Genomic DNA, 11,416 nt, shown 5'->3' with positions numbered 1-11,416 from the left:
CCCCCCTATAGTCGATCACTAGCACTTTCATATATCATATAAGTTTCCGACCTACAATTCTATTTTACTGTTTATTTTATTTTGCAATCTTTACTTTTCAATCTATACAACAAAATACCAAAAATATTTATCTTATTATCTTTATCAGATCTCACTTTTGCAAGTGGCCGTGAAGGGATTGACAACCCCTTTATCGCATTGGTTACAAGGTTCTTGATTGTTTGTGCAGGTACTAGGCGACTTGCGTGTAATCTCCTACTGGATTGATACCTTGGTTCTCAAAAACTTGAGGAAATACTTACGCTACTTTGCTGCATCACCCTTTCCTCTTCAAGGGAAAACCAACACAGGCTCAAGAGGTAGCAGCCTGCCGCACCAGGCGTGGCACGAAAACGAGGAGCTCTTTGAGGACGATGCGGCGTGAGCTGATCCACATCACGGGGGAAGCACGGTTGGTGTCGTTGTAAGCAGCAACACGAGGTGGGGAGGCCATGGCTGGGTGGTGGGCGAGCAGGCGGAAGCGCTGGAGGGCTAGAGGGAAGTTAGACGAGCACTCAAAGCTATGGTGACCCGAGCAGCCACAGTGAGGGCAGCGCACCGGGTCTCTACAGGAGTGGACAAGGTGGTCGCGGGCAAGGCAGCGAAAGTAGAGAGGCTTGGAGCGGATGGAGGGTGGGAAGGCAAGGGGGACGAAGAAATATGCCGCTTCTCGCAGAGCTATCGCCAGTCCGGTCGAGATCGCGAGCAGGCTTGGCCGCCATTTTTTTGGGGAAAGGAGGATGTTGCGGTAGGAGAGCGAGGGGACGGCAGCAGCGGCGATGGAACTGTGGTTGGGAACCGGGAGCACGGGCGGTGAGGCGAGCGGCGCGGGCGGCGAGCTGATGAGAGGCCTGGGCGGTGTAGCTAAGTAGGGCGTACTCGTAGGGGGCGTGGTTCATCGCCATGGAGCCGTGGACAGCTTGAGCATAGGGTGTGGGTGCATGCATCGGGTCCATGCAAGGCAGAACAACAGGTAGGTTTGCCATTAATGCCGGGGAAGAGGGAGGACGGAGAGGCTCGTCAGCAGGTTGCATGCAGGGGGTGAGTGGTCACGTGAGAGGCAAGGGCGAGGGGCGCATGGAAGGCGGGGAGGCGATTGGACAGGACGGGGAAGCTGCATGCAAGACCGCGGGTGTGCTCACTGTGGCTAGAGACGGAGGGGGAGTAAACAATTGGACCAGCGATAGACTGTGTGGAGGAGGGGGAACAGTAGGGGTGTGCCCAGGATTGAGCAAAGGCGAGCGCCACGCTCGACGTGGGGGGGGGCATGGGCATATTTCGTGGCGGCCAAGTCCCCCGAGAGGGTGGATTCAAAATTTGAAAACCTGGCAGCTTTTGCCACTTGAAGAGAGGTCGAGAGCACAAGGCCAACGCCCGGGCAAGAGACAGGCGAACATGAGACGATCTCGTTTCTAAGATCCTCCGACGAGACAAGCGTAAGGAACATGTTATCCTGGTAAAACATGACAACAAAGCGTGGACTAACTGAGAACACGTGGTCTAAAGCACATTTAACTAGGCGTGCACTAGGCTTCGCTACTGCTGAAAAGAAGCTAATCCAAAGAAGAGAGTGTCTTTGAGGATCGGGTAGTGAAGCTGGGAGAGGAACTAAGTCTAGTTTGAACTTGATGCGGATGAAGGATCGAAACTTAGACCCATGACGTAATTGAGTAACCTTAACTGAAGATCGAAACAAACCTAACTTGGCTCGAGGCTGAGGATGGCTAACCCCACCAGGCGAGGGCCCAACAGTCGGCCGACAGGCTGCCGGTGCCGGCGATGGGATGGAGAAGCAGATGTCGATACCCGGCCGCCGCAGGTCGTTGAAGGAGACAGCGAGGTCAGCGACCTCACGGTTGGCGACGAGACACTCGAACTCGTCGTCAGCAGTGGCCATGGAGAGGAAGTGCGCGGGATCATCCCCGAATAAGCAGCCGAGGATGAGATCACGGAGCTGTGCCGAGACCGGCAACGGAAACTGGAGCACGAAGACCATCAATCGACATGCCGGAGTAGCTCCCGCGTCCGGCACAGAGACGAAAGACTTTAGTCTGGCCCAGGCGGCATTAGCAAACTTGAGGCCATCGCTGTGATGCAGGAGAAGCAGGTCGGACAGTGGTTTGCAAGAGCTGACCAGGCCGTTAGCCGCCGGAAGGCAAGACACTGACGAGGGTAGCGAAAAGTGGAAAGAGAAGAGTCGCCGGTGGATAGGAAGGAGACGCAACAGCCGAGCAGCAATGGATTCGTCGGAAACTGAGGAGAGATAGGTTTGATTGTGGAGAAGGCGGACATTGAACAAGAGAGCGTCGCCACTGAGGAAAGCGTGCAAGAGAGAGCCTGCGAGCAGGTCATCGAACCAAAGCTTGTTGGAGGAGATGCAAAGGCAGACGCCGCAAGATCTCGGCGAGGCGAGGGTGTCGGGGCAGCAGTCCAGAGAGGCGATCATGTTAGAGTCCCCAACACCCAGGAAGAGGCGCAAGGCGGCTTATACGAGCAGAGTGTATCGAGGTTTGGTGGGAGCGGAGGCGAGGGGAGGGGAGATGGTCAGGGCGTCTGCAGCAGTGAGAGGATGCAGCGGCGGCACCGGCGGAAGCAAGCCGGGAGGAGGCGGCGGCAACGCTAGGGGGGGGGGGCGGAGCAGGAGACATGGTGGTGGTCGAGCCCATCTCCTAGTAGGGTTGTGGTTGCAACGACGAAAAAAATAGAGATGACCAGTCATTTTCAAATTGTTAAATTGTGAGCAATGCTATTCCTACGTATAGGTTCTACAAAAAGTTTTACGAACTAGTTCATTTTGGTGGCAGTTAGCTAAAATCAGGTAAGTAGTTAGCGATCGGAACACACTAGTATGTAAAGATGTCATAAAAGCTTTACATAATAATCTGATTATTGATTGTTGTTTTGATCACTTCAATTTTTTTTTCATTTATCGTTTTACTTCATCAAGTCATAGTTTCGGTCTTATTTGACTTTGCTAGTCGCCAGTGTGATTTTGTATGTGTGCTTTGGTGTTTGGTGCGTGCATTCTAGCCGTGAAGAGTCCGGGCGTGTTAATGATTTTGAGTTAATAAAATTCATCTTTTATCAGAAAAAGTTTAATTGATGGCATGTTTGTGATTTCACAGGGTGGTGACGAAGTATGCATGGTTTTATTAAAGATATTAGGAATAAGATTGTCAACAATGTGGAATATTTTTAAACATCATATAATTTAGATTTTTTATATTTCTTTTCTTTTATCAAACTTCGAATCAATATCCTTTTATTCATGCAGCTTGATTAATCTCACCACCATCTACAATTATCCACCCGATGTTAGGTTATGCACTCGTCAGTGCCACTGATAACTACAAGGTGAGAGAGATAAGTAGAAACACAAACCTTTCTGTAAAGCATGTGGGCAAATAAAAACCAAAGATAACCGGTCTAGATCATGCCGCATCTGCCTACTTTGTCACGTCGCTTGATCAGTACTCATGTAAGCTGTCACAGTAGCTGAAATCCCATACACATAGGCTGGCCGCCATATAGTTTTTTTTTTTTTTTGATCGATCGATAGGTAGGTTCATGCCACGGTTCGTAGGCCGGGTTCATGCCCTGGGTACGAGCTACGAAGGGGACCGATCGTCCATTTCGTGGTGGGCACGCACGACGGTCCGTTTTTTAACCTTTTCCTCCTGGCCGCTCTTCTTTCGGTTGCCCACGATGATGAGCCTGGGTACACGGGCTGGATCTCGACAGATGTCCACGATCTTCTTCGGTAATCGGTAATAAGTCTAATGTGATGTAATCGCCGTCAAATCGTCCTAGTCGGAGGCGGTGCAGTGCAGGTGCCGACCAACATAAAGGCATGGGATTACGACCTGCATGCGCCTCTTTGCTTCCAACGGGAAAAAGAGAGGATTGTCAAAAGTAGCATGACTTCATCGTACACAGGAGGCACGGCATAGATAGGCATCACATGTTCGCGTCGTGAGCACCATCGCACCGGTGGCTGTGGCTGGCTGGCGAGCTAGTTGAGAGGAGATCTGATCCGGTCCTCAGTGGCAAATCGTTGCGCACTAGCAGTGTCTAGCGCCACCCCCCCCCCCCCCCCCCCCCCCCCTCTTTTTTTTACCACGAAGGGCACCTGTGCTTTTCACTCTTGGATGTTGGATCTTACTCTACAGTCTTGAGAGGTTTGTGTGGTGCATGTGGTCGCTTGTGCTCTTTGAGCTGGCTGGCTATACGCGACGTTGCATTGGTGCGAGGAAGATGGCATTATTGGGCGATGATTTATGCAAGAACGTACGCACGCACTGTACGCCCCCCTCACATCAATCAATCACCTGAGAATTAAATATTATCTTGAAAACAATTATCGCTGTCTCTTCAAATAATGTTGCTCGAAATGATTTTTCTTTTGGTTTCATTGGGTTCACATCCAGAGAATACGTGCGGTATCATAAGCCATGAGGCCGCGTGACAGTGCACGGTCACGGCCTTCTGAGTTGGATCAAGCAATCGCGACCTCTGTGGTCTCCTCTCCTCTCATCCTGTGCACGCCAAAGGAAAAAGGAAGTATAGGAGTGAGTGGCAATTGGCAAGCAATACCTAACCGGACCAGCGCATCCATGACAAGAAAGAATACGCGAGCTGCGAGCTTGTGCTTATAATACTTGCTCGAAACGAAAACCGACATCGCAACAACATGCATGCAGAGTTTTAACGCGAAATGAAATAAAATACTACTTCCTCCGTTTTAAAATAGATGACTCAACTTTATACTAACTTTGCATTAACATGCAGGGTTGCAGGCTGAGCTTGGCTCGAGTGGTAAACTGGCAGCCATCGGCCGACTAGCCGGTAGGCGGAAAGCCGGGGAAGACAGCACCGTTGCGCCGCGTCTTAAGTTAACAACCATATCTTAATAGGAATCCGGCAGCCCTAGGCGTGCCGGCCTAGCTATAGGCCGAGGAATCAATCACCCGGACGTGTCTTGCACAGACGGCAAAGGGGCAAGCCCCATCACTTGACCCGATCGACCACCCGACGACCAGCAACAGGAAGCGATATGCCTAGCTAATTGCCTAAGCAAACGTACCTACGGCGCCACCGCGCCACCGCCACGTACGGGCATACTAGGACCGTAACGACACGAGCCTTGCTGTTGCGGCCCCCGCCATGCGCCGCGGCGGCAGAGAGCAGCAGCCTTGTGCCGCTCGCGCACGGTACGGCACCGGCCGGCAGCGAGACCGACCCGAGCAGGGACGTGTCGTTGCTTCCCCGAAGCTGTGGCTCTAGCCAACGGACGCGAGCCGGCCGGGCGCGTCGCTCTCGCCGTCTCGCGGGCGGCCGGATGAGGAGGAGGTGGGTGGAGCGGCCCCAACTACCCTCGCCACCTGGCGCGGCACGGGCCAGTCGACCTCCCCCCGGGCCGGGGTCGTCGCAACGGCCCGCGCGCGCGCGCGCCCGCCTTGCCTGCGCTGCGTGTGCGTGGTCCGATGGCGACGGGGAGCGCTCGCGTTTTGTCCGCTGCGATCAACAACGCATGGCGCTGGATTTCTGGATTTGGATGGCACTTCTTTTCTACTAATTCCACCCTGATCCGGGGATGCCACCTTGTCTCTCTCGCGGGCAGCACCGGCTTCGTCTCGTCACCGTGTCGTTTGCATCGCCTTGTTCGGTGACCGCCGGTCGCATATACAAATGCACGGCGGCCGTGCGCGCGGATACGATGGTGGCCTAGTGCGATCGGTCTACCCGAGTATACAAGTTCATTCAATGGATCCAGTACTGGACACCTGTACCCTTCATACGTCATGCGTATCCATCGATTATTTGCATATATATATATATCTACACAAATGCTACCCAAGATGAGCTTGTGCCGGGTTGGGACGGACAAACGGCTTCTTTTGCTAAGTTGTTTGTTTTCTCTTTTCAGACTAGATTAGAGAAGGGAACGCGAATCAGCCAGCAAAATGGTGCTGTACTGCTGTAGCAGTTGACCGCACCAGCGTGGAGGACGATTACGTGCACTCAAAGTACGCGATCCTGTTCAAGTCCGCAAATCGTATGTATATTCCCCAATCTGCTTTTGGTGTTGCTCATTTGTCAACACAGGATATGTATCCTCTATCCTAACAAAAAACATCCATGATCACGATCACGCGAACCGACTTCATCGTGCTGGGCCTGCCCCAAGAAGGACGCATGATTGATTGACTACTGAAAGGTCGGTGCAGCGGCATCAACAGTTTGGCGCAGCCACAGAAATAAAGGATCAGCTAGCTGATCGATGTGTTCGTCAAAGCCCCTGCCGAGTGCCGAACCAATAAAAGAATCGCGGGCGGCATCAGCAAGAAGATCCTGTGGACAATCATGATGCACTAGTAGAAAACAGAGCTTTGGTCCAGGCCGGGTCAGCCCATTAGTCCCGGTTCAGTCTAGAACCGGGACCAATGTGGACATTAGTCCCAGTTTGTGAGTCCAGGAGGCCGGCCGGGCCACGTGGGTCATTGGTCCCGGTTCATCTGGACCTTTTGGTCCCGATTGGTGGGATGAACCGGGACCAATGGGCCTCGCTCCTGGCCCACCATCATTGGTCCCGGTTGGTGGCTTGAACCGGGACCAAAGGCTCCCCTTTAGTCCCGGCTCTTGTCACCAACCGGGACCAATGAGGTGCCTATATATACCCCTCGCGCAAGAGCAGAGCACAGTGCTCTGTTTTTTCTGGCCGGGGGGAGAGGGCTTTGTGGTGCTCTAGCTCACCTCCTATGCACATGAGGTGTTCGATGGAATGCCCGAGCCACACTACTTAAGCTTTCTCCTCTCGAAGCTCGACCTCCAAGCTCCATTTTCCTCGAGATTTGTCTAGATTTAGCGGTCCGTCACGCCCCGTCCCCGTCTTCACCGCCGTCGATCACCCGCGCCGATCTCATCACCGACACCACCGTGGTGAGCCTCTTATTCTTATCTTTTTTTTGAAAGGAAAAATATTCTTACTTGTATGTTTAGATAGATACTTGTATCATTTTCTTACATTTATTATTGCATCTTATATAGTGCGATGGTTTTGGTATCCGCCCCCGTCGGCCCTCGTCCTGTCTATGATTCGGATGTGGTATGTATATTATCTTTATAACTATTGGTTCATTTATTGTTTATGAAAATTATGCCGACCAACGTGACATAGATTTTATTTATCTAGGATATATATGAATCGGAAATGCCAACCGATCCTATTGTCGAGAGGTTAAATTTAGTTGAAGAAGAAAACAATTTGTTGAAGGAAAAAATAAAAAAAATTGAGGAGGAGAAGATGATATTGGAGTTGCATGTTGCGGATGTCGTCGATGATCACAAGATCAAGATGGATGCAATGCGCTTGAAGATTAGAAAGATTAGAAAATATGCCATTCATATCGAGGCTTGGTATCATTATGCCGTTGGATCAATTGTTACCTTGGTTGCGATTATAATCGCATTTGTTTTCGCATTGAAATGTTTTACATAGTTTCAATGTATGGTTTAATTAATTAGATGCTCTCGAGAGCTATATGTTGTTAGATGAGAACTATGTATGCACTTTGGTTTTAATGTGATGATGAACTTCTATTAATTTGGACACTTAATTATATATAATGCACGCAGATGAACCGGCAATGGATGTACGGTGACACACACACCCGCGAGTACAGTAAGGGCATGCATGAGTTTCTCGATGCGGCTGGGGCAAATAAGCAGAATGGTTTTATGTGTTGTCCATGCACTGAATGTGGGAATACGAGGTCTTACTCTAACCGGAAAATCCTTCACTCCCACCTGCTTTACAAGGGTTTCATGCCACACTATAATGTTTGGACGAGGCACGGAGAAATAGGGGTTATGATAGAAGACGGCGAAGAAGAAGACTACGATGACAACTATGTGCCCCCTGAATACGGTGATGCTGCAACGGGGGGAGCTGGTGAAGATCAAGAGGAACCAGACGATGTGCCCAATGATGCTGCAACGGGTGAAGCTGCTGAAGATTAAGAGGAACCAGACGATGTGCCCGATGATGATGATCTCCGCCGGGTCATTGTCGATGCAAGGACGCAATGCATTAGTCAAAAGGAGAAGCTGAAGTTCGATCGCATGTTAGAGGATCACAAAAAATGGTTATACCCCAATTGCGAAGATGGCAACACAAATCTCGGTACCGTACTGGAATTACTGCAGTGGAAGGCAGAGAATGCTGTGGCTGACAAAGGATTTGAGAAGCTACTGAAAATATTGAAGAAGAAGCTTCCAAAGGATAGCGAATTGCCCGACAGTACATACGCAACAAAGAAGGTCGTATGCCCTTTAGGATTGGAGGTGGAGAAGATACATGCATGCCCTAATGACTGCATCCTCTACCGTGGTGCATACAAGGATCTGAACGCATGCCCGGTATGCGGTGCATTGCGGTATAAGATCAGACGAGATGACACTGGTGATTTTGACGGCGAGCCCCCTAGGAAGAGGGTTCCTGCGAAGGTGATGTGGTATGCTCCTATAATACCATGGTTGAAACGTCTGTTCAAAAACGAAAAGCATGCCAAGTTGATGCGATGGCATAGTGAGAACCGAAAGAAAGATGGGAAGTTGAGAGCACCCGCTGACGGGTCGCAGTGAAGAAAAATCGAGAGAAAGTACTGGGATGAGTTTGCAAAGGACCCAAGAAATGTATGGTTTGCTTTAAGCGCGGATGGCATTAATCTTTTCGGGGAGCAGAGCAGCAATCACAGCACCTGGCCCATGACTCTATGTATGTATAACCTTTCTCATTGGATGTGCATGAAGCGGAAGTTCATTATGATGCCAGTTCTCATCCAAGGCCCTAAGCAACCCGGCAACGAAATTGATGTGTACCTAAGGCCATTAGTTGAAGAACTTTTACAGTTGTGGAATGAAAACGGTGTACGTACGTGGGATGAGTACAGACAGGAGGAATTTAACCTTAAGGCGTTGCTGTTCGTGACCATCAACGATTGGCCCGCTCTCAGTAACCTTTCAGGACAGACAAACAAAAGATACCACGCATGCACGCACTGTTTAGATGACACTGAAAGTATATACCTGGACAAATGCAGGAAGAATGTGTACCTGGGCCATCGTCGATTTCTTCCGACCAACCATCAATGTTGAAAGAAAGGCAAGCATTTCAAAGGCGAGGCAGATCACCGAAAGAAACCCGCCATGCGCACCGGTGATCACGTGCTTGCTATGGTCAATGATTTACACTACGTAATCTTTGGAAAGGGTCCCGGTGGACTAGCTGTTCCGAATGACGCTGAGGGACACGCACCCATGTGGAAGAAAAAATCTATATTTTGGGACCTACCCTACTGGAAAGACCTAGAGGTCCGCTCCTCAATCGACGTGATGCACGTGACGAAGAACCTTTGCGTGAACCTGCTAGGCTTCTTGGGCGTGTATGGGAAGACAAAAGATACACCTGAGGCACGGGAGGACCTGCAACGTTTGCACGAAAAAGACGGCATGCCTCCGAAGCAGTATAAAGGTCCTGCCAGCTACGCTCTTACAAAAGAAGAGAAAGAAATCTTTTTTGAATGCCTGCTGAAGGTCACGACTGGCTTCTCGTCGAATATAAAGGGAATAATAAATATGCCAGAGAAAAAGTTTCAGAACCTAAAGTCTCATGACTGCCACGTGATTATGACGCAACTGCTTCCGGTTGCATTGAGGGGGTTTCTACCGGAAAACGTCCGATTAGCCATTGTGAAGCTATGTGCATTCCTCAATGCAATCTCTCAGAAGGTGATCGATCCAGAAATCGTACCAAGGCTAAGGAGTGATGTGGCGCAATGTCTTGTCAGTTTCGAGCTGGTGTTCCCACCATCCTTCTTCAATATCATGACGCACGTCCTAGTTCATCTAGTCGACGAGATTGTCATCCTGGGGCCCGTATTTCTACACAATATGTTCCCCTTTAAGAGGTTCATGGGAGTTCTAAAGAAATATGTCCGTAATCGCGCTAGGCCAGAAGGAAGCATCTCCATGGGCCATCAAACAGAGGATGTTATCGGGTTTTGTGTTGACTTCATTCCTGGCCTTAACAAGATAGGTGTTCCTAAATCGCGGTATGAGGGGAGACTGACTGGAAAAGGCACTCTTAGAAGAGACTCAATAATATGCAGGGACGGATATTCTTGGTCTCAAGCACACTACACAGTTCTACAGAACTCTACCTTGGTGACCCCGTATGTCGATGAACACAAGAACAGTCTGCGCTCCAAACACCCGGAGCAGTGCGACGACCGGATTACATGTGAACACATCAGGACTTTCAGCAGTTGGTTGGAAACACGTCTCAGAGGTGCAACACTGTTTGTGATGAGTTGTACTTGTTGTCCAGGAGACCATCTTTGACTGTATTGACTTACAAAGGATACGAGATAAATGGGAATACATTTTACATGATCGCCCAAGATCAAAAGAGCACCAACCAAAACAGCGGTGTCCGCTTTGATGCAGCAACCGAGAACGGAAATGATACATATTATGGTTACATAGTGGACATATGGGAACTTGACTACGGACCTGATTTTAAGGTCCCTTTGTTTAAGTGTGAATGGGTCAATCTGTTAGGCGGCGGGGTACAGGTAGACCCACAGTACGGAATGACAACAGTGGATCTGAAAAATCTTGGGTACACTGACGAACCGTTCGTCCTAGCCAATGATGTGGCACAGGTTATCTATGTGAAGGACATGTCTACCAAACCGAGAAAAAGAAAAGATAAGGAAGCGAATACATCATACGATAAGCCAAAGCGCCACATAGTTCTTTCAGGAAAAAGGGACATCCTGGGAGTAAACGGCAAGACAGACATGTCTGAAGATTATAAAAAGTTTCATGAAATTCCTCCCTTCAATGTCAAGGCTAATCCAAGCATCCTGATAAACAATGAAGGTTATCCATGGTTACGGCGCAATAAGCAAATGACATAAGCGAAGAAAAAGTGAAGACTTTCTCCCGCAACTATTATGATGATACCATGCCAAATTTGTAACAGACGAGTATACTATGCCAACTTTTTCAGAGTTCATTTGAAAACTATGAATTTAGGTCGAATTTTCTCTATAGGTGCATCTATGTTCAAATTTTAACTATTCAAATTTGAAAACTAATGGCACTAACAGAAAGTTTATATTTTTTTCTAAAACTAATGGCACTAACAGAAAGTTTATAATTTTGCTGACCTAAAAGCAAAAAGAATTAAAAAATAAAGCAAAAAACAAAAGAAAATAAATAATACAGAAAACAAAACAAAAAACTGGAAAAAATAAAAATAGCAACAATAAGTATTTTGTTGTAAGTAGAAACAAAATAAAATAAATAAAGC

General features: G+C 49.0%; 1 pseudogene; it reads right to left on the bottom strand.

Moving 5' to 3' along the window:
• Positions 1-1,088: 1,088 nt before the first annotated feature.
• Positions 1,089-2,485, bottom strand: LOC147959254 (uncharacterized; annotated as a pseudogene).
• Between the last annotated feature and the right edge of the window lie 8,931 nt (positions 2,486-11,416).

Source organism: Triticum urartu, chromosome 7A, assembly GCF_056163025.1.
Source record: "Triticum urartu cultivar PI428250 chromosome 7A, HENAU_Tu73, whole genome shotgun sequence".
NCBI classification, from domain to species: Eukaryota; Viridiplantae; Streptophyta; class Magnoliopsida; order Poales; family Poaceae; genus Triticum; species Triticum urartu.
This window is presented reverse-complemented; position numbering and strand designations above follow the sequence as displayed.